Here is a 25,345-nt window from a genome sequence, read left to right on the forward strand (position 1 = left end):
TAGCAGCAGCCCACTAAGATCTATCCTTCTTGAAGAAGTTCTAATGAAACAAAGAACATTTGGATTTTTTAATCTTATGAAAGATGATGTCATCAACAACTTGTGTCTGTTCTTTTTCTCTCTACAGAGAAAACACCTGTACTCGATCAGCATGTGTGTCCTACCACATTCTGTGAGTAACGAGGGATTTTAAACAGAAATATAATTAAAGATGTTTGAAACACTAAGAGAAATAATATGAGGTATGGCTTAATTAGACAATCAGGAAAGAGCTCTCCCAGCACACCAAGCCATGTATAGACAAGATTATTTTGTAAGAATGGAGCAAATAATGCCAACATACTTCAGATGTTCTATCACAGCACCTCATTATCAAGAAGGGAGATAAGATCTTTCTGTATATACTTGTAATGTGGCTTGAAGGTGTTGCTTTCAGTTGTCTTCAGATGAAGAGCTGATAATTAGCTCTAAAAAAAATCAAGGAAGCTCAGAGAAAACCAATGAAATCTCTAAAGGCCTTTAGAAATCTGGTCTTCTGAAGGGTATGATTTTATACAGCCCATGGCTTCATCTCCTATGGGATATTATATGTTCATCAGTGGGTCAGCACTGACAAGAGAGCAGAGTATACGAAGAAATTTTAGTGAAAAACAGTTTAATTTGTGATTAAGGGCAGAAAAATTAATGTGAGGCAGCAGTAGTTTAATATGCTGGCAAAACGAACACTTACAAGTAATCCTCCAAAATGTACACCAGCTGCAGAATGCCAGATGAATTTAAGATGTTCATCCCACAGGACCACTCAATGAAAATGAGCTCACGCTTCAAGATTTTCAGATCAGAGCCATATGCTGTACACTAACACATTTGCAATATTAGTACCTTGAAGTAGATTTCTTAGAACATTATTGAATCTAATTTCCAATGCCCATAGTCAGCAAACTCATCTCATTTCTCTGTGGAGATAACCCTGTTGGATCAGCAGTACATGATATTTCTCTGGTACTAGGCTGAGAGTATATTCCATGTTTGACTAAACATTAGATGCCCATAACTTCAGGTGATGAAAAATTTAATTGATTTAAAAATTTTTCTCCTGATGTTACTCATCAGTTGGTGGGAAGTGCTGCAGTGCCAGGAGTGGGGATGGAAGGTGACATTGCACACCTGTGAGGCTCAGCTGGGCAGCCTGCAGTGCCAGCATCTATGGGAAGGATGGCACGAGTTTGGGTCAGGTGTACACAGCCCCTTCCTCTTCTGGCATGGCAGGGGGCCTCATGCATTAAAAACAGGTATTTTATTTTATTTTGTTTATTTGGCTCCTAAACATTTTTAGCTTTTTGTAAACAAAAAGTAAATATCTGTAAGTGAAAAAAAATAAAAATTGGCCTCTTAAAACTTAATCTAATTTGCCGTATGTTCAAGACCCACTATTACACCCCTCGTGCTCATTATGTCTGACCTAAAAAGAATATTAAAAATCTCATTATTTTGTTGCTGGCTTTTCTACTTAATTATTACCACAACAGGCAGGTAATCATTATGATGATTAATCAAGACTGAGATGTAAATAGCTCACATAGGGGTTAATAATCAGATAATAACAGTAAGCACTGTGTCTGTATAATTAAGTCAAATGACATGATTTATACTGATGCAAACCTACCTCCAGAAAGCAACATTTAAGGATTTTACTATCTTTTCAAACAGCCCTACACTTTACAAACCTGCAATATCTGAAGGTTGCTTAAACTCTAAACTTTTGACATTAACAAAATTTGAAGAGGAATATTTTTTTCCAAATTGTAGTAATTTATTTGCCATTGATGTTGGCTACCATTAATCAAATTGTCCTTTTTGACAGCCCACACTTCACAGAATCCCAGACTGGCTGAGGGTGGAAGGCATCTATGGAGATCTTCTTGTCCAACCACCCCAGCTCAAGCAGGGCCACTCTAATTGATTGCCTCTAGAAATTCCATCACCTATGCATCATAATATTCCTGAAGGAATATGCTGAACTTCTAATGTGGCCAGTGACAAAACTCTCACTGATTTTCTAAAAACAATATATGCTATAAAACATAGAGACTTTCCTGTATCCACTCATTGGATACTACAATTGGAAGGCTGGGTCATCATCCTTAATAGCTGTGTAAGCTTATAGCTTATGTGTAAAGCAAAATAAGGCACTTCCAAATCACTTGCAATTTTAAAACAGGAAGGGATGTTCCATAAAAGCAATGGTTGTCTCAAGCTATAGCCACTCAAGGAACAGCTAAGTATTTTTATATTAGTACTAAAATAACTTATATTGCTGTCTCTATTAACTCAAATCTCTTTTTCAACTATGTGGAAGTAAATGGTAGGAGGCAAGAAATATTTCCTGGATATAAATGCTATTTGAATGATTGCTTGAGAGGGATTCTGGAAGCTACTAACAGGTCTGCATTTTTGCTAAGGGCCAGACAAGAATCAACATTTCTAAGTTTGAGACAAAACTTACTTCTTGAATAGTCCTACTGATTGAAATAAATTTTGCGAAAGGGCTGGGTTTTCATTTACATACCTTCCTAACATGGCAAGATTTTCTAAAATAATTTTTAGGTTTATTTGTCTTTGCAATTTGTTATCTTTTTCTTCTTTCTTTTCTCATTCAGCTTTCCCTAAACAGTTTTGCCTCAGCACTTTGATAGGACTGCACAGGCCTGAAAGCACAAGGGACAGGGTTGTACAGAGGGTAAAGAGATGAGAGGCCACTTTCCCATAGGGAGGATTTCTTGCTTATTTATCCACTCTTCCAACCCTCAGAAGTTCCTACAAAGCTCTACCTTAATCTATTTAGTAATCTACATATGATTATGTAGATTACTAAATCTACAGGGTTGCAAAGTGAGCCAGATGCAGAATTCAGGAAAGAAATTTCATGGAAATCCAAGGAGAGTCAGGTTAAACAGAGCTTTGTGGCTTGCTATCCCCACAGCATCACCATGCACAGTTCATTCCACCTGCAGAGCTTTTACAGCTGTGGTTGCCAGTGACATTAGCTTGGGACAATCTTCAGCAGCACATTTCAGGTGATAAACTGGAAAGTCTTGAGGAAAGAAAAGCAGAGATCTCCACACATTTTCTCCTCTCCACATATTAGTAACTAATAAAGATTGTTTAGACATTTTTAGACCATTAAGAACTAATATAAACAAATGAAATGTCACTTCTGGGGAGGGTCTTTATCCCTCCTCAGCACAGTGCCCAGGGAAATACAATAAGGTTGATATTTCTCCCTGACACTTGTACTGCCAGGGTACCAAGTACCTATGAGCTGGGTAGTATATTATTTATATATTCCTGGAGATATCCGGTTGAATGAAGTTTTATCCAGATTTTAATGCATACTTAAACTGTTAGTGTCAGCCTTCCACCTTGCATTGAGGTAAAATATTCACTTGCATAGGACAGCACCCCAGGAACAAATGCCAGAAATTTTTCATCAGGACCTATGCTTCATGAGCTAAAGGTTTTTTAACACTTTTACAAACTTGTTCCCTTTTTCTACTCTGCATTTTTCAGTTTCCCTATATTTTATTAATGCCAGCCTTCTTGAAAAGGGCACAGGGAAAAGCAAGCATTCTGCAGGGTAAATGGGAAAAGAAATGGACAGAAGCTTTTCTTAAAATGTCACTGCTCACAAAGAGCTTGTGGCAGCCCAGTGTTATATAAGGCTGAGTATTAAAGACGTGTTGTTAAATATGCCCTGATCGCTCTCATGTTTCTAGCTAGCAATTTTAATCCTCTCCACACTGAATTTTAATTTAAAAGTATTTTAATCTGCAACTTGTTACAGTCCCTTGTCATGTTTTTTATGCACTTGGAGCAATGCTGTCCTGAATCAAGACAAAGTAGGAACATCATGGTTGTCAAAAGATGTATCTGACAGAGGCAGTTATTGCTTTAGCAAAATCCTCAAAGCTCTCTTGACCAGCCTGATCCACTACAAGAACCTGTTGTGATGGTATTTGGGGTGCATATGGTGTTACAGTGTCTTTTATTCTATTTGTACATGGACTGTATGGTCCTTTGTGGTCAGCATTCATGTTCTGAACATAGCTGCAATTATCATCAGAGAAATTATATTTAACATGAACATGGTCCTGGCACCAGTAGCTTTATTTTAGATTTTATAGAAGAAGCTGGATAAACTTAGAGATGGATAAAATACAACAGATACATAAATATGCTGTTAATCCTATTTAGTCTAATAAAAATTATAGAAGGGCTCCATGTCATTTTTTTTTTTTTGAGTTTGTCTCCTCTCTGCACGTTTTTAGTTAGTTAAGATTGTTTTGACATTTTAAGACAACTAAGGATTAATATAAACAAATACTAGTATAATTTATGCCTCCCTACAAAGTTTCAAACAAAATATTTCTCAAAGCTTTACTCCCTATAATGTATCTAAAATGTAACTGAACCATACAGAAAACAGTAGATAATAGTATTGGGAATCTTCCTACTTTAAACAGTTGTCAGAGAAGAGGAGGTGATTATTTTCCAGTAAATGTTTAGTATAATCAGCCATCTCACGCCTTCCTTGACATCAGTGTGCTTTGATAGCCTTTCCAGCAGCCCTGAGGTCTCTGACTGTCTGGAGTCAACACCTTGATCTGTTCTGGGTCACTGTGATCTCCTACATTCACATACTCCTAGGAGAAATAAGTAGGCAGAGTTAAGGATAAGGTTTCCTATCCAAAGGGTGAGAGGAAGAATGGATTCTGGAGTGGGGCTGTTGGGGGCTCTGTCCTTGCCTGCACTGCTGCAGTAGTGAAGGCTTCCTCCCTCTTCTCTCCCTTTAAAACCAGCTAATTCTTGCATTTGGCTTAGTGCTTGAGTCTGTGAGTCAGGAGAAGATATCCAGTGAGGTTTATTCTTTGAATTGTTCCCAGTTTTCAGACTGGGAATTTCAGAGATTGAGACAACTCCAGCAGTAATCACTGAAAACTCTCCTGGCTTTTCATTCCTGTGCTTTGTTCATCATTTACCTTCACCAGCACCAATGGAAGCCCTGTTCTAATTGCAAATCTAAAGCAGCTGTACATCTATCCCAGGAGGTCTGATTATATTTATCCAAAATAATAGAGAAGCGTAGATGACTCTAAAGAAAACTCTAAACTTCCCCACCTAATAATTTAGATCTCAGATTAATGAGCTCTTAAGTAATTGGGTCAGCCATAAATAGAGCTGTTTGCAAAGACAAGAATACATTAATCTGGAAAGGTCATATTGCTCATATCATTGGGAAGTATTAGGGTATTTATAACCCAGTTTTGAGGATCAATTGCTTGCATTCAGATTTCATCTGTTCCCTTTAAATGTATTCAAACTAAAGAGTCCTCTGGAGGTTTCTTCCATGTAGTCCACAACACAGTAAATACTTTGAGTCAAGGCAGAACAGATTTTGTGTAAGAATCTCCTATGAAGTGGTGCAAAAAACAGTATTGATTTCTGGTTGTTTACTTCAGGAAAGAAGAAAAGGCTGCCCTGGTGTTGGAGGTCTAAGGCATTATTATAGACAAGAGAAAAATTCCCCAGGATCTGCTCCTTCAGGAGCTTCTGATAAGGGATAAAATGTTCTGGGTGTACCTTAGGGACATGTAGGGATCTCTGCATTGTATCCCATGCTGTTACAGCAGCCTTTCTTCTCAGCTCTTACAGGAACCCTGTACCATGCTGGGGAATAAATCATTTATTTGGGGACTTCTTCCTTGTCTGACTGAACCCACTATCCCAATGGTCTTCGGGAGGTATAAACTCTAGTAAACTTAAAAAGGATCTGATTTTACAACTTTCCTTGTCTGAGCTTGTTATGGGGATATAGGAAACATAGCACTGTAGCACTGTGAATTGAATTGTTTTACTCTCTAAAATACTCAGCACATGCTCTACGTTCTATCTTGTCACTTCTGACCTCCTCGACCAGATTATTAGAGAATGAGAATTGAAGTGGTTCTCTAAGCCATTAAATTAGGAATAAACTGTAGAATATACTAAATACAGTCCTGCTCTGTTGTTAAAAAAAAAAAAAAAGAAAAAAAAGAAATCCCATCTTGAAGCTGCACCTGAAATTTCATGTTTTGCATTGGGATCACAGGGGAAATAGAAACATGAAAACAGTCAAGAAATCCAATTAAGAACAGAGGTACTAAAACAGGCCAGTCTTAAAAAGTGTTGGAGGAAAGAATTGGTAGCTAAATCTGACACAACAACCCTTAAAATATAGTTTCATTATTTCTACCTAATTTTTGCTGCTTATGAAATATGCAAGAGTTGACAGGGAAATTCTTAAATATAAGCCCTATTTAAAATATACATATGGATAACCTCCTATGAAGTCCATAGTCATTACAAACCACAAGTGAATGTTCACCAGATAACACTGGTTGAGGTATTTGGACCAACAGATGACTTAAATTTGGCATTAAATTTATTAGTATATAATCTATGAAGTCTTATTAAATTTAAAATGCAAGGATTTAAACATTTCCATTTCAAAATATTTGCACTTTTGATATAGTTTGGAATATTTGAAATATAGTTTGAACATCCCTAGTATAATTATAGAACAGAAAGTATGTAGCAGAAATAGATGAGATCAAGGAAAACATTAAAATCATATTCAAAAGCAGAAAATTCAGCCATATTTAGCCAAAAGAGTAATTAATCATAGAATCACAGCATAGTTTGGGTTGGAGGAGATCTTAAAGATCATCACCTGTTCCAACCCACTGCCATGGGCACAGACAGGAATCAACTATCTCAGGCTGCTCAGAGCTCCATCCAGCCTGGCCTTGGACGCTTTCCAGGGATGGGGAAGCCACAGCTTCTCTGGGCAACCTGTGCCATTGCCTCAGCACCTTCACACTGAGGAGTTTCCTCATAATAGCTAATCTAAACCAACCTTCTTTCTGCTTAAAGCCATTCCCCCCTTGTCCTCTCACTACCCGCCCTTGTAGGAAGTGCCTCTCCAGCTTTCCTGTAGCTCCTTTAGGTATTAAAAGTCTCCCTGGAGACTTCTCTTATCCAGGCTGAGAACTCCAGTTGTCTCAGCCCATCCTCTTGTAGAGCATCTTTCTGGAAAATAGAGTTTTGGTTGCTTGAATGTTTTAAATGTTCAATAGACTTCTGTGTGAGATATTTAAGTGATAAATCTTGATTTTACTTCTCACTTGAAGACCTTCAATCCTGGATCCACCCCTGTATTTTGTCACTCTCCTGAATTAATTCATTCTCATTCCAATGTTGTCTTATTGGTGAATGAGGTACACAAGACACCTAGGATGCCTTGCCAAGAAATTATTATATTTGAAGCTATAGCTATAATTTTCCCCCTCTATAAATGTGCACATAGTTGGGGGAGTGAGGAAAGCCCAAAATATTCATCACCATGTGATGCTGGCTGCTAGAAACAGAGAAAATGGTGCCTGTGCCCTCCAGGGAGTTAGTTCATCATTAGATTAACCACCACCAGGGTAAGGCCATACATCATTAAAGGTGACAGGCGCAGTGTTGGCAATACAAGAATAATAAGTAGAATAACTTGCACTGTCACTGTGAGTGGGAATGGAGGAGAAGTCTTATAGATTCTGCTGAGGAAGGGGAGGGTGAATAGGTAGTCATTACCTTGGGAGAAAAATGATAAACTACATTCTTATTCAGCAGACATGTCTTTGCTTATCAAGTTTATCTGCATTTCCAGTACACTATGAGAACCAAATACATCAGTTACTCAATGTCTAAACATGCTTTTCCAACATGAAAAATATGTTGCCTATCCTGATAAGAGCTTAAATGCTTTTCATTTAACCTTAGCTTTCTCTACTTCAGTTTTAATGACAAATTGCTATCTACGTGAAATGTTTTCCAGCAAAGCTCCTTAGCACAACATTGCAAGGGAATGCCACAGCATGGATCTCCCTGCTTCTCACAGGAGTGCTGGCCTCAGGTGCCTGGTGTTCACTGAGACTAGAAAAAGGAACCAGCTGAAGTCCTTTTGTACTCAACAGAGTTTAGGAGTGTTCAAGGATAAGGTCCTTCAGAACTGTAGATGAGCAGTGGGTCAATTTGTATTTTTTTTTTTAAGTTAACCAAAGGGGAAGGTTTCATTTTGAGAGTTCCCCACAGAGAACAGATATTTATTTACAAGGCACAGTGCAGACTCCATGGCACACAGAGTTGTGTCCTCATCCTTAGTTTAGTTTCAGCCTATCTCTACCTTTTCCATTTGCTTCAAAGTTTCATGAATTGAAATGAAAATACATCTAGAGAGTCAACATAGGTCACCTATTCTTTCTTCAAATTAGCAAGCCCTTTGTTGTTAACATCTTGGCATCCCTGCCTCCCACAGAAAGCTGACAGGGCTGTTTTGCATCCCCAGTTCATGTTGGTCATGGAATGCACCAAAATATAAACAAAGAAATCTTTCTCTGTTTATGCCTTTTACCAGTCTCTGAATCTGAACTGCCCTCAAGCATCTCTTGTAGTCTTTGTCTGATAAACCTGTCTCCTCATTTGTAATGTACCAGAAGTTGTAATGCTGTAGCATGTGAGGCTCTGGGAACATTTCAAACCATTTTTTCCTTGCCTCAAGTCAATGCAACTTATAATAAACCCTCTAATTTTAGCAATCCAAATTAGTACTTAAGTGCTTTTTCAGCAGAAGATCTGAACTAGAGACCAGAGTATGATTATTGGCTTATAAACGTGAAAAAGTATATACTTGTATGCATGACAGTAATCCTGTACTTAAAGGTTCATTACCAACTAAATATACCTAATAAACCATTCTATTTCCCATGTCTATAATTCCACAAACTTTTGAAAACAAAATGTTTTCCTCTTTTTACCATGTCTCATCTCTACACTACTAAAACAGTAAACTTTACAGAACAGAGATACAAATAAGCCAGAGAGCAACTAATTTGTTTTACAACCTTTCAGTATTTTAATGTTTGACAGAAAAATACCATTTAGATAGTTAAATCTCTTAGCACATCCCTGTAAGGTGTCTAGAAATTCGATTTTGGTGGACTGGCAAAGACCTTCATCACTTGACCACTTCATGCTGTTACTGAATTCTCCAGGTTCAGGATACAAAAGAAATGTGATCCTCATAGTCTATGTCCTGAATTCTGCATCTGAGCCTAGAGAAAGGTGACAGTGTCACCTGCCATGGTGGCAGGCCCCAGGGCACTGATATAAATCCACAAGAGCTCACACTTCATCTTGCCATGAGCTCTGCCCAGACAAATCTCCCACACACTCTAACACAGCTCAGCAAGGAGTGGTAACTCTTCTTTCTATTTCCAAATTCCCTCTCTCCACCTGTGTAGTTTCCTGAACATTTTAATAGACAACGGGGCCCAAAAATGGAGCTCTGACTAAATAAAATATACTGATTTAGTTCAATCACTTATCAATCAAGAAATGATGACTTACTGCTATTAATATTAACCAGCCAAAACAGGTGGCGCATTAATGAAGATAGTGCAGACATATGCAATCAAAAAAAAAAAAAAAAAAAAAAAAAAAAAAAAAAAAAAAAAAAAAAAAAAAAAAAAAAAAAAAAAAAAATTTGCAGTATGAAAAAATAAACAAGGCCATTGGGCCACTACTGAAAATTTAGTAAAATAAAAAATTCTTGTTTATACTTTTCTCAGTGTTGAGTGGCCTATGCTTTCAATTAATCTTAAAAACCAGAATAGAAAAAAGAGAACCACAAAGTCTCCTTAGTATGTGTATTCTGCATAACACCCCCCCTTTAATTAGAACAGCATATTATTTATGTATCTAGATTTTAATTGCACTCACTTGGTATACTCAAAATTATTTTCATTACAATCAAGCTTTTTACTCTTTTCTAACCCCATTAAACTCTACTATCCATGGAATGGGAAAAAAAAGGGTTCTGAACAAAATTATGCCACCAGACATCCCCTGAATCTGAACTGAACCCTATTTCTTTCCCTAGGAATACTAATTTTTAAATGGATATTACACAAGTCTAAAATCTTGCATACACAGACAGGGCCAGCCCTGTCTGTTTCTTGGCCATTTCTTCTCTGGGTGTCTCCAAAGCAGCCCTCCTGAGACTGCTTCCCAAAGCCCCATGCTGCTTCCCAACAGGACCCTCCAGGACCCCACAGCTGCTCCCAGCGTGGGCTGGGTCCCCTCCTGCCTCCAGCAGAAATGGGGATGTCAGTGGGGTACCCACAAATCCTGTCTCTGAGCTGCACCAGGAGCAGGGCACAGAGAGGAATGAATGTTCACACCTCCAGGCAGCTCCAGGGGCATCTCTGCTCTCACTGCTCCCTCTGCTTGTCAGCAGCACCCCTGGGACCCCCACCCCATCTGAGCTTCCACAGGATAAATCACACCACAAAGTTCACCATGAGACAGGCAGGAACATGCCATGGAGCTGCTTCCACTGCCTTGGGTGTCAGTGTCTCTCCAGGGGCTTCAGAGCCACACATGTCACAGAGACTTTTACAATATCATAATTCTTATTTTATTACCTTCAAACATCAAATTAGTTTAGGTGTATTTTTCAAAAATGGTCCCTTGGTCATTTCCACCACTGTGACTGCTGAAACAAATCAAATGGAGCTTGATAGACCTCAGCATCAGACCTCAGCCAGGCAAAGTAGCTAAAGAAACCTCAAAACGAGCTCAGAATTTCCCCACAACTCTTCAATTTTAGAAACAGCCAAATGCCAAACCCTTTTGTGTAGCAAGTCCCTTGTAGGTGCACAGATTTAATAACTGCCTACTTTGAGTCACCTTAAGCTTCCTGCATTTTTTAAAAGTCCAACAATCCTCTGAAAATATGTGAAACATTTCTGAATCATTTTTCTTTTAGAATTATAACACAAACTCTAATTAATTTCATTAACTTTTGTATTAGCTTAGTTTCACTTCACTGGAATAAGTCTTCTCCATTTCTGAAGAAATTTTAAAGCAAATAAAGGGGGAAAATGTAATATAAACTCACCAAAAGCAATTACAAATAACCTTTGGACCACAAGTTTTACTTTGCTAAAATGATTAAAAACTTTAAGTAATTTTTTCTCAAAAATTTGGTTATTTCCAGCATTTTGGGTCTTCAATTATAAATAACACATTTGCAATTTGTGCTGTTTTGTCATGTTAACCTGTATGGTCCACTGAGGAAAGTTCCCTTTAACTACTCACAAAGATGATTTCCTGCTAAGAAGCTGAATTAATATAAAAATGTTTTAGTGTGCATAACTGAAACATCTGGTAGTACAACTAGCATTTTCTTCCTGAGGAAATTATATTCACCCCTCCTTCTTCCCCTTACAATGAAATATGCTATTTTTACATGTTTGTTTCTGTTCACTTACAAAGCAAAATACAAAAGAGCAACTGAGGTTATGTCTTTTCCCTTTCTCATAAACAATTTGATTTGATTTAAACAGAATCTAAAATTTCCACACAGAGAATATATAGTGTAAGAATTTAAACACAAGTTAAATAATAGAGCTGAAAGTTTATATATATATATATATATAGTGGAGCTATAAGATTTTTCTAAAAGTTACAGAAATTCAGATCAAGACTGAGATTTTTAACCTCTAACTCTTCCCAAAATACCAGGAAAGCATTCACCAGCAACTATGAGGTTCCAGCATTGTAATATTCTTCAACTATTACACACAAATTTCATATGTTCTTAAAAACCAAGGATAATTCCAATCTGGGCTCACCCTGATGGTCTTTCAGTGTTCACCAAATCAGAGGTGAGTTGCTGCTGGGAGATCTTGGTCATCAGAAAACTTGACCCTTGGGATTATTCCATTTCCAAGAGCTTTGCTTCTGGTCAGAGAGACAAGAGAGATGTATGGGAAGCCTGCTCACATTTTGCTCCTTATTTTTCTATCAGTTTATTTAGAATATAGCTCATAAGGACAGTCATAAATTTTGTAAGGTAATTCTCAGCAATGGCAGTTCAGGTAGCTAAATTCATAGCCAGATTTTACTTTGACTAATTAAAATATATAAAAGTGCTTTTCTTTTATTCCTCCTTGTACATACCTGGGCTACTCATCAATTTCTTAGAGCACAGCCTGGCTCAGCTGCATGTGCTCTGTGTCAAACACACAACTAGAGCTGTTGGATTGTAGCTCACAAGGTCAAGGCTACTTCTGGTTATGAGAAGTTCTAAGAGGCCCAGCACATGAATGGGAAGTTCCCTGTCATCACAAACTGTGCCTTTCCCATTCTCTCAGTTTCTATATTAGAGAGCATCACTCACAATGTCTCCTGCCTGTAAGACACAGCAATTATCACTGACTGAAGCCTCTCTCACTGCTGCGAGTCACTGAGCAACTTTGTCAGGAGGTCAAATAACCCTTTCATATTACTTATCCAGCAGGAATGAAGGGATTTATTGTCCATCCTTTCTGAAACACAAGTAAGTGGGAAGAAAGGGATGGTGATATTTTCCTCAGCTTTTAAGACCTGTAGAAAACTCTTTACAGAAACCACATACATTTTTAAGGCAAGATATTTTTGAGGAAGAATTTCAGTCTTTCAAGAGTTACCCTTAATGGCAGTATCTTGAAATCCAGCAGACTTTCTCTTCAGTATAAACATGCTGAACACAGCAGTGTTGAATTAAGCAAACCACCAAACCCCTTAACTGAGGGGATGTCCTTCACACTCAGTGGAGAAGGTTTTAAAGATGATTCACAACAGCAGCACACTGACATGGTCACTCCCAAGAGAGTTTGTCTCCTAAATCACCCATCATCTGTGCTGATTAGTGCAGGCTTAGGATCTTTGGCAATCTCTTGCATCTCTGGGTAGATTTAAATCAAAGACCACATTAAGTATAAACATTACCAAAAGTCCAGAATACAGTGCAACATAGTATTCCCAAGAATCCAGTTCTCTGAATTTATCTCAATGTTAAAATTTTTGAACTAAATGCTCCAATCTGTTCCTGTGTATTTATAATAAATATCTGTGAAGCCAGTATCAACATTTTCCTGCTACAGATGGCACACTATACTTTTAAATTTAATTTCTGCATCTACATCTTCCAGGGAAAGATTGGCTCAATTGTTGTCTCACTGAAAATATCCAAGAAACAATGATATTTTAAGATATTATTCATTGTGTATAAATTTTAATTCCCCTGAAATATACTGCCTTAATAAGGGGAAATTATTACATTTTACAGACAGAAGAGAAAGTGAAATCATTGGGGTTTTCTATTTGAATATCCCTGCTCCTTTGTAGTAATTCAGTTTGACTGTTGGTGGAGTTAAAATTTCATTACAGAGTGAGTTATTAGTTCTAATAAGATATTACTGAAACATTATTTCTAGTTTGAAATCATGTTTAAATGATGTACCTTATGAGCTTAACTTTTAAGGGCTAAACCATCAGGGAAAAATGTCAAAAAAGTAAACCATTGTACTGGGAGGTTAAAACTGGTTCTTGGCACAGCCTGAGCAAGGGCTTGTCTGTAGCTGGTCAGGATGGGAGGCACTGACCATGGGCTGCCCGAGTGGCAGTGCCCTCCTGCTTCTTGTGGAGGAGCAGAATTGTGCCAGGTGGATGTTCTGGCATTGGACAGCAAACCCTGCCCCTCCTGTGAGCCAGGACTGGGCACTGCAGGGGAAAAGTGAAGCTTTTTTCATCTGTCTCACACACACAAATTAAAAGATCCTTAGCACGCAAATATTAATGCAAGCGAGTGCACTCTCATTTCCTTCCACTTCAGAGTGTGTGTCTGGTACTATCTGCAGTCTAGTCCATATAATTTAGAGGGTCTGACATCTATTGCCCTGATCTCATTTATCACCAGCCCATCTTCATTTTAGAAGCACAGATACTCAGTGTACAATTTTTACTGTAAAATTGAATTTGTTTCTTGTGACAGAGGAGGCCTGCTGAATTTATGATTCAGCATTGAACATCTTTCACCTTGGAAGTAGCTCTCCTGCTGCAAAAACGAGGCATCTCTCTCATGAGAACACTATAACATCATGATACAGATGCCCATCCTCTTAGACAAGGTCGTGCCAGGAGAAACTAAACTTAATTTTCCGAGACTTTACGACACTTAGCCCTATATTTCACTTTACAAGGATAAATACTGGGAAATACTTTATCCCAATGTAACAGCTGTCCTTTTGATCAGGAGAAAAAAAAAAAAGTTTGATCAGTTCAAAATGGCTGAGAGAAGGAAAATACAAAAGGTGTGCTGAAGACACGTTACTTTTCTATTTGATGATTGCTGCCTTTGTCTTTACATCACAGAAAATAACCAAGTTTTCTCACCTGTGTTTTGGACCCAGACTCTTCATTATGTTGTGGGTATTTATTTAAGACTATTTTTTGACTTTCTCAAATCCTTTGTCACGGGGTTCACTGCTTTGCTCCCACCTTAGTCTGACCACTGCAATTACTGTCAAGTTCTCAAATAAAACTACCACTTAATTGGTCTTAATTAATTCATGTTACACAGAAGCAGGGACATCTTGCTATTTCCATCTTGTCTTCAGACTCTCACAACCTACTTCAAGTCTGCAAATCACATCCTTCTCCCGCAGTACTGCACAGCACTTCACACACAATCCTGAGATCACAAAGTTCTGCACTGACTGGAGCCCTTTGTTGTGCAGGGGGCAGCAACCACAGAGGCACTGATGGGTCCATCTGGCTCCATCTCTGAAATGCAGCCCAAGAGGTTGCAGCTCCTCATTTTCCAAGCAGAAAACAAACCTCTGTCATTCACATCATGCCTTGCCTTCCTCCCCTGTTTCACCTCATCATTATTTGCAGAGTCCCCAACCAGCCACAGCTCAGGTCCTGCATGCAAGAAAGCAGAAACCACCATCCTGATCTGCTGCACCTTTGGTAGCTCATTTTCCTTCTCCAGAGGAGCTCTGCTACTGCCAGCTGTTAAAGGTGCTCAGTAATTTTCCAGCCAAAGTAAACACCTACAGCCTGTAATTACAGCCTGTCAAAAACCCTCTCAGCCTTAAAGAACTGAGATGCTGCCGACTAAAGCTCCTCAGATTCTGTCTGGATCCTTTTACAACCCCAGAAAGGAAACCAGTTCACAGCTGGGGAAATATTTTCCCAATTATAATTTAAATCAGAGTCTGTGTGTTCTGCATTTGAATGCACGCTCCTGGGAGAGCAGCTGGATTCTGCTATACTTGAGAGATTTTATAGAAGAATTAGTTAAATATTTTTTTAAAAAAATATATATTAAAAAAAAAACCCAACAAAAGCACAAAAATCCCAAACCAAACCAGAAAAACCCCAAATATAAAAAAACCCCCATTCTCATGCTTTGTAAATTACAGCTCTTTATCTATTTTGCATTGCTCTATTCCATCATTCATAGCACTTTCCTGGACCACAGCAACAATACTGAGCAAAAAATGCATGGTGCTTCATGCCCAGGTTTATTCTCACTTCTAAATTCATTAACCTCTGTGGTTGTAAGGAACATTAGAGGATCATGGACCAAGTGTTCCACAGCATAAATTAAAAAAAAAAAAAAAACATCAAAAAGCTTTCAAAGGTTTAGACCAAGTGTAAAGCCTCTTTTTAATAAAGAAGTTGACAGCCTGATGTGCTCTCAATGTGTTTATTCCTCAGCTATGAGGATGTGCATCCTTGAAGGGACTCTGGTTGATTATCCAATTGTATCATAAGGTAGTGCAAGTAAAGGATGTACAAACCTGCATCTGTCTGGGAGAAATAAAAGATTACTGTACTAAGGACTCAACGCTTCTGAGATGTTTTTGGCTTTTTCCCCTTCCCCGAGCAGTTCAAATTCTATGGGACCTAACTTCTGATTTTGATTCCTCTCCCCACACTGTGTATTTTTCCCTAAGTAAGAACAAATCACAAGAAGAAGCAATTTTGAAAATGCCTTGGACATGTTTTGGCCAACAAATCCAGTGTAAGCAGCAGGCTTGGATTCCCAAAGTTGAAGGTTTATTTTAGAACAGCATGCCATGTTTAATCAGTTTTCCTAAGGCTGCACAGTAGTATCTGCTTTGACAAGAATATGTTGATCATATTACAGAATGATTACTGCTAATGGAGATCTTTTAGACAAGATTAGATTTTGCTTCTGTCCAGATGCCTCAAAGAACATTATTAGTTTTTGGTGTCATATTTTTGTAATATTAATGTGATCAGCTTATGGGCTTACTCATATGCTATAACTGCAGCAATTTATCTGACAGTTAAGCTGTCAGGACCAGGCAGCATTTAACCCAGTGAGCACTGCTGCAATCTGGATCAAATTAGGCACTGCCCACACAACCTTATCATAGCTGTGAGGTGACCAATGAATATTCTGATGAGTCCCCCAGCTCTGAGGTTCAGAAATTTGCATTGTGCAGCTCAATAGCTGTGTCCAAGAAAGCTGATTACTTCATGGAAATATCCCTAACAGTGAATCTGTATACTTTTAAAGGAATGTAGGTTGGCTTTTTTTCCCACGTAAATCAGCAAAATGGGATTCAGAGCTGTGCTGCTTTCACAGCTAATTAATGTGGCACTGTAGCCCATTAGTTTAACAGCTGTGGTGATAGTAGGTTTTCTATATACACACAGAAAGGATAAATTGCTTGAATATAGAGCACTTTTCTGTCCTTTCAAAGTTACTGAAGATGTACAAGGGCCTTGCATGACCTGTATTTACTGGTTAGACAAAAAATAATTATAGAAGCTGAGAAGTATAAAGATTAGTTTTAATACATTTTGACTCGAGAGCCTTACAGTATCAACTAAGCAATGCTATTGCCCTTAAGTTCAATACATACTGATATGCACTCTGATGGCATGCTTCATCCCTTTTGATAATATGCCTTTAAAAACAATGTCCTTTAGGGTCCAATGGACCATGAAATAGTCTCTACAAAAGTAGCAGTGGTGCCAATGCTGAGACAAACATTCATTTTGGCTGTCAGCTTTAAGGACTGCAGAAGAAATGAAGCACATTTATTATATACTGATGTATTCTGACTAGATAATCCTTTTCAGTTGTAGGCACTATAAAGACAAGTGCAGATTACTGTGGGGGAACACTTAAAAAAAAGTTAGGATGGGCTGAAACAGCTGAGCTTCCAATTTCACAGTTGGGTAATTTGCCTTATAAACTTGTATTTAAAGGGAAAGTTTTACTGGCAATGAAGTATGCTAAATAAACAATCCACAATTTGAAAATGAGCAAGCTGGAGATACTTACACAGAAATTGTCTCTACTAATGCTGCATTTATTAATTAATCTTGGAATTTGCTTTTCTATGCTGCTGGCATTGTCAGGGCTTTTTCTTGGATAACCATTTCTGTTCAATTCTGTAAAATTTTAGTCCTTTGTCACCGCTTTATGGCATTTTGGTTCCATCCTTGTTTCTGTACAGACAAAGCAACTCATCCTGGACACCAACAGGGCTTCAGGATTCAGAAAAAGATACTTAAATCATAGTATTTTCAGGAGTCAATATTGGGACCAGTGCTATTTAAAAAAATGGTCAGTGACATTGTCAGTGGGATGGAGTGCACCTCAGCAAGTGTGATGACAACACCAGTGGTGTGGTGTGCTGTGCTGTGATCAGTGTGCTGTAGGGAAGGGACATTTGGGTTATTCAGCCTGCAGAAATGAAGGCTTCGAGAAACTCTAGAGCATCTTCCAGCACCTAAAGGGGACAAAAAAAAACCCTCTAGAGAAACTTACTGCAAGGGCATGTAGTGACAGAACAAGGGGCAATGGCTTTAAACTAAAAGTGAGTAGCTTTAGATTAGATCTAAGGAAGAAATTATTCAGAGTGAAGGTGGTGAGGCCCTGGCACACGCTGCCCTGAGAAGCTGTGGCTGCCCCATCCCTGAAAATGTCCAGGTTGGAGGGTTTGAGCAATATGGTCTAATGGAAAGTGTCCCTGCCAATGGCAGAGGAATTGGAACAAGATGACCTTTAAGATCCCTTCCTACCCAAAATATTCTATATATCTATTATTTTTGTTCTTTTTTCAATGCATAAATTTAATTATTCTTATTTTAAATCTGGAAATAGAATCCAGAAAACCTAAGGTTTTGTGTGGTGTTTTTTTTTTTTTTTTTTTTTTGGGGGGGGCGCGGGGAGGGGTTCATTATGTAGTAAATGAAAGGAGAAACTCTTACCTGTCTCCTGGCTAGCAGCAGTTGACCTCAGCCTGCTGAGTCTGTGCTATCAGGTCTGTTCAGGAACACTGGAAAGCAGTCAGTCAGATGCAACCTGACTGAAAGAAAGAGCAAAACCATTAAAAACTGGAATATTTCTTTTAAATTTACCTTTTAAAAGTAAATTTGGCCTGTCAGAGACCAAATCAAGCATATTGAAAATTAGCAAATCAGCCTAAGAAACCAAAGAGCAGTGGAATGTACACTGCACAGGATAACAAAACACCACCTCCTCCCTTGCACCCTGTCTTGCTAAGAACACCATTCTCCAAAATTCAGAACTGGGAAAATGCCTAAGTAAAAACCAAAGAAGAAATCACCTCTGTGAAGATTTATGCACATATAATTATGGGATACTAGCACAAAAGGAAATAGTTCAACAGGTCCAGTTTTCAAAGAAATAAATGTTAATGGATGTTGTTAGACACACTATTCAGGCACTTAAACCAGCTTGAGCTCTCTTATATGAACTGCTGTAGATCTTTTTTTTTTTTTTCATTTAGAAGAAACAAGTTTCTTTAACTCAAAGTTAAAAAATACAGATAGTCTGTCAATGTTTATATTTATTGTCTCTCTTGCCTGCTTTTATAATATGTAATGACAAAAACACAGTTCCTTGAATAGCTAATTAACTACACAACATGTATGAAAATCACAAGCCCAAAGGTTTTTTTAGAGTTTTGTTTAACCATTGAAATTTATGTGTTTGAGGGAGAGTGGAGTTGACTAGAGACAGACTGCAGACTTGTGTAACAGCAGAGTCTTGGTGCATGGTGAAAAGCACATCGTTTTCTGGCTCCTCTGCTAACACATGGCACAGCCAAGGCAACGCTGACTGCTGAAGAGCTGCCTGGATCATATGTTTCATTTTGCTGGCAGGACACCTCTCAGAAAATGCAGTGTACTCCAGTACTTACCTATGTATTACTGTTGTCTTTATGCACTCTGAGATCACACATAATACTTATGAGGAGTGGGAAGAACTGAATGGCATTCATCTACATATTGAATAATGCATTCAGAAGCTGAAATTTCTTCCCCTTTCCTCAATGCAGAATTCAGTTACCAGCTGCCATTCTCCTTGAAAATTAAATTGGTGCACTGATCTTCAGTTGGTGATAATATTATTTAGATTACTAGATTTGGGTTGAGTTTAATCAAATTTCTAGACAAGAGATTCATAAAGAGTTTAGGTAGGAGTGGTTCCTTTAAAACCCACTGGAGGTGTAAGAAAATGCATTCTACTTTCAAGAAATATTATAGGCAGTTCCTGTAAGCAAAGTTTGGATGATGGACCACAGATACAGAAGTCATTATAGTTCTGTAAGGAAGGATGATACAGAACTATACAGCATCATGTGAGGCTTTGTTCTGCAAAATTAATAGATAAGGAAATCAATTACTCTGCCACATTATTCTCCAATGCTTATGATATATTTTGGCAATGTGCAAGACATAAATATCACAAGAAATATTGATCCACATAATTTTATTCTCTACTAAAGCAGATACTATCAGAAAAAAAGTCAATATTATGACCAGCAGCTTAAAACTTCTAGACTTTTTAACAGAAATAGAAATTTCCTGACTGTGTACTTTCACAGTTTTGTAACACTCAGTTGGCAGCAGCAAAAAATATATCTGAGATTATTACTGTGACTGCACTGAAGCAAAAATTAACTCTTTTATAGTAAAGAAATTTTACTCTAAAGTTACTTATTAAATTTATTAAAACTCACTTTGTAACTAGGGGGTGGTATCAAAGACAACAGTGGGAAATTTTAGGTTGAGGTCTGGCCATTCTGTGTAGCACTGGGTAGTGCCCAGTACAAACATTTATAAAATGAACTTGTTTCTTACTTGTTGTGGTGGAACAGAATCAGAGAAAACAATCTGCTTGGAGTATACCTGAACAAAACTACTTTTGTTTCCTACCCAAATGTACTAGTAAAAAAAAGACACTGAAAGTTGACAAATTATCTTGTTGTGTTAAAATACTTTTTCCAAATTCTGTCTCCTTAGACAATGAATTAAGTTAAATATTATTTTGAAATGTCAGAGCAAAATGACAACTTGAAACATATGGTTTTAGAATGTCAAAACAAAATCTATTTTATTTCCTGTTACTGAACATTATTCTTACTTTGGTTAGTATCAGCCTCAAAAGGCATTGAAATTATTTTGAGTATGAAGCCTGAAATGGAGTTTTGTGAAAAACTTTATCTTCACTAACTGTTTAAATAAATCTCTAAGCCAGTCTGTTTTTCTGCATTGCAAGTTCTCTCAGCCAGGAAAATCTCCATGATGTTTATTTTCTGTCCCACTCTCTGCATGTCATGAAGCATATGTTGTAGGAGACTGATTGCATCTCAGACTGACAGCTGCTCTGCTCCTCCAGTTCTCTGTCACAAAGGAAGAAAGCCACTATTTAAGCAAAGAAAATCTTCAGTTATATGTTTGGACACTTGCCTTTGGAACTTCACCATTATAAACTCTGGGGTTCAGTTTGCCTGAAATCAGCATCCTGATTTCCTAATAGGCTTCTCTGTCAACTTTTATGGAGGTAAAAAATTCTAATCCATATTTATCTCAATTCTTCTGGGAAACTGTATCCTATGCCACTCAACTGAAATAATTCCTTCCACTCATTTTATTTGCAATCCTTCTGGCAAAGCTGGAGCTGCAGAGAGCACACTCTGTTAGAACACACATGAACAGGATCGGATTCTTTACTTGACATCACACAGCCTGTTCAGGGGGAACTCTTTATGAATCATTTCTTTCCCATCAGAATTGTAGAATGGGCTTGGAACAGAGCAGGGTATCTTACAGGTGACCTATTGACAGCCGTCTACACAGGTTCATATTACTTAATATTTCATCTGAACTCTGAATTGCAGGTGTTACGGTGTCGTGATTGCAGCAATTAAAACAATTAGGGTTGGAAGAAATATCATCAAGTTATTAAAATACACCCTGTTTGTTATTTGCAGAACACATAGCTTTTTGACAAGGGGAAAGAGCAAGAGGGCAACACTACAGAATATTAAATTGACCATTCAGAAGTCAGAAACATGCCTCTTAGGAGAACTGTAAAATTATTACCATATAGACCAGCACAGAAACTCATGGAGGTTTTTATTTATTTTATTTATTTCTTTATTATTTTTGTGACTGTATTACATTAGAATCAGACCCTTAGGTGTTTGTATAGGTCACAACAAATGCATTGCAAATGAAACGAGACATTCTCTTTAATAAGCCAAGATCTTCATAATGACATTTCCTAGACTGGGAAGGTCACCCAAACAATTCAAACACAAATGTTATCAGAAACCAGCCGGTAAAACAAAGTGCTGCAATGTGACTAACTCTTTCTCTGCTGTGAGGTGACAACAGATATGGATTCCAACAATCAAGGTACAAAATCAAATGTGTTTCCTGTTTCCCACAGATTGGTAGATATTGGTATCAACATGACAAACAAGGAAGAATATCATTGCAGAAGATCTCAGCAATGACCAGCACACAATTAGTCTAATTACTGCCGAATTTGTTTAGTGATCTTGAGTTCTCTCCTCTAAAAGCTGTATTAGCTTTCCAACCTTTAGGTTATAAGATTATAGTACTGCTTTATTTATTAATTATTACTATTATTATTATTATTATTATTATTCCCTTTTGTTATCCGGGTTCCATTCTCCTATGGTGATCCAAGTAAATTTTTGCCACAGGTTGGAAACTACCACCAGTAACCATTTCTGATGTTTCTGTCCATACACTGTACATCCGGAAATACATTCTCCATGCTTGTGTAGGGAATGAAAAGTATTGGAAGCAGACATGACATTTCTGCCAAGATTTCTTGAGAAGAGTTATGCAAATATATAAGGGTGACAATGAAAGAAGTTCAGAAAACCTTAATTTGCTCAGCTGTCTAACTGGAATACAGATTTAGTATTTAACTTTTTTTTTTTGGAGCCCTGGCCTATCCTGAATGTTCAGTGTATTCAACCACCTCACTGCATCAACAATGAACTAAAAAACTATGAAATTCTAGATTGGTTATAGAAACAAACACAGCAATTTATCAACATTTTCATTTTGGTACAAAAAATGAGAAATATATATCTTGAAGGAAAGCAACACGAATAGTCATAAAATTGTTTAAGTTGTGCCCTATAGCCACAATTCATTGATATTTACTTTGTTCAGAAACAGCTGTAAAGTACACAGAGGGTTTTTTCCCAGGCTTCAGACTGACACATAAAATCTGCCTGTCTTTGCATAAAACTAAGTCAGATTTTAAAATGCATTAGAGGAACTCATGTTTTCCAAAGATTCAGTTAATATTTGTGAAAATTGTTTCTAAAGAGATCAAATTGATCTATAATTTTGTCCATGTTGATATAATAGATTTTTATTAAAACAGTAAGACTATAATAAATGAAGCTTAAAACTGGAAGAAGAAAGCCAGTGATTTGAAAACTGGGAAAGAGTTTGGTTTGCAAATCAATTCTACTCCTGCTGAAATAAACAGGTTCTGACACTGTATGCACTGACAATTGGATTCTAATGCTTATTGGGGAGTAGCATTGAGAAATTCCAACTAATTACAAAGAAAGAAAAACTATTTGGAAGATATTAACTGTCATTCATGAATTCAAGATGCTTTATTATGAAACATGTGTATGTATATGTGTATATAATACATATATGTGTATGTAACGAACACATGATAATATGAAGACAAACAAATAGTTGTATGGACATAAAGAAACCAATTAGGGATATTGGGTCTCGAAACTGATTCTATTCTGGGTTGGGTTTTTGGCACAGTTACTGGCACTGATTATTTCTGACTCAAAAGTCATGACTTGCACTTTGTGTCCTTTTCCTGCTGGTCATACTCCATAACAATTGCTATAATAGTGGCATGGAAGCCTGCAATTTATACACAGCAAAGTTTTCCAAAGGAGTACAATTTTTATGTTTATGTTACAGATTTGTTTGCTCCCTAGTTTCTGGCTGTTAGTGCTTGCCTTTTTACAGTAATGTTCATCAGCTTCAAAACCTGACTGTTCATGCAAATAAAGCAAAAGGGTTTTGGCTTTTGATGTCAAATGATACAACGGCTCTTATGACTAGCACAGACTTTCAGCCCTGTTGCCTGTCAAAAAGGCAAGTACTTTCCCTTATACTGCCACATCAAAAGCTACTCTGTACTTTACAATGCAGCCTAAAGCCAAGCCAATCAAAAGTGATCACAGTTCATTGGAGGAATCAATGTGATCCAGAAAAGAAATTCCATGTTGGAATTTCAACCGTTCTTTGACAGTGATAATTTCTGTAATTCAGTTGTAGTTAAAAAAAAAATCCTCCTTCCACCTACTTAGAAACACATGAAAATACTGGAACAAAATACCATATAGCCTTCTGAGAAGCATCTGATATTTCAGTTAAATATCTTGGGGTGGACCAACGTGGTGTATCTGTGTTACCAGAGGGACCCTAAATGCCTCTTAAGTGTATGAAACATCAAAAACTTGTATAGCAAGATTAAAATAAGGACCTGGGATCTCATCAGCCTCTCAGTCCAGTAAACAAAATTTTGTGGCAGTCTCAAAATTCCCTCAGCCAAACACATGGCAAGGGAACATCTGACATGCCAGCTGATGGAATGAAACTGCCCTGAGATGACAGGGAAAATTGGTATTTTACAGCCACTGACCATGCTATCACATACTCAGCCAAGTGTATTTTGTGAAACTGGAATGTGCTAATAAAAAAAAAAAAGTGTTTGCAAACTATAGCAATTTCTGAGGACCTCAAGAACACGCTGTCAAGACAGCATGTATTAAGAAATATGACCATGATAATGAAAGATCCAAAGCAGAAAATGACATCCTTTCAACTCCTGGAAACTGTTTTCTCCTTTAGAAGATGAATCAATTTTCAATTTAGGTTGGGTTTTTGGGGTTTTTTTCAGTACCGTGTCTGAGTATGCAATATTGAATAATGCTAGAATAAAAAATTGTGTCTGAAAAGAATTAAAAGATCTTCCTTTACCTTGAGGTGTAATTTTCTACTGAATTGACGTTCTTAAGATAAACTTTAATCTCTCAACTCTTTATTTGTCATTGACAAGGAGAAGTAAGGAAAGAACAATAAATCCCTTTTTGTAGATGTAGGATAAAATCAAACTACTCCAGTATTATCTTACACAACCAAAGAGAATCTTCAGTTTCTTAGGACCCATTTACAGGACCTCTCCCCCTTATTATGCATTTGTCTAAGATTAATTTTTAATCTAGCTTAGAAAAACATTTCCTACATGAAACATACTAAAACTTTGTGTAGATTATACAAGGAGCAATAAGAGCTTTTTTTCCCCATTATCTGATATAGTGTTAAAAAGAGGGAACATGTTTCAGAGGTACTTGGGTGGGTATTTACAAAGACAAATCTGCACTGTAGCTTGTAAATCCATGTTTGCCTCATGCAGAGGGCAGACACAGTCCATAAGCCTCCCCTGTTTGTTAGGCTGTGAATAGGTCTGGGTATCTGGATACTCATAATTTCCATTATAAAAATACCTCAGAGTCATTACAGTTCTTGCCTTGTCAAGCAGAACAGCACCCTCAGCTTGCAGGCAAGGAAATGGAGCCTGAGATTACATGTGATTTACTCAAGGTCAGAGAGGAAATCTGCATTAATGTTTGAACTCAAGTGTTTTGATCCCTAAAATCCAACTAATTCAACCATTATACTATCCTTTATCTATGCAGGCTATAAAATTGAGCACATCCCCATGGTGCTTTCTGAATCGGAGTGGGAACCCTCAATCTCTTGCATGCACATATGCTGCAGGGAAAATCCGTGAACGAAGTTGTTTGATGAGAATGAAATATTTAAGTGTGCACTCAGGCACATCAAATGTTATTCTTTACATACAACCCAGAACCCCTCAAACAAAACAAAACAAAACAAAACAAACAGACTCTACATACTCACCAGACACTTGGGTACAAGACTCCATCCAATTCTGCAGGTTTGGGACAGGGGCTGACTGGAT

At 37.5% G+C, this 25,345-nt stretch overlaps 1 long non-coding RNA gene across 1 annotated transcript; it reads right to left on the bottom strand.

Annotated features, from left to right (window-relative positions):
• Positions 1 to 747: 747 nt before the first annotated feature.
• LOC310913559 lies at positions 748 to 25,345 on the bottom strand. Its single transcript, XR_014590835.1, has 4 exons — positions 25,285 to 25,345; positions 18,232 to 18,329; positions 11,781 to 11,889; positions 748 to 858 (listed from the first exon to the last, which is right to left on the bottom strand). It is a non-coding gene; the product is annotated as an uncharacterized lncRNA (long non-coding RNA).

This window comes from Zosterops lateralis (assembly GCF_965231275.1).
Source record: "Zosterops lateralis genome assembly, chromosome: 10".
NCBI lineage: Eukaryota > Metazoa > Chordata > Aves > Passeriformes > Zosteropidae > Zosterops > Zosterops lateralis.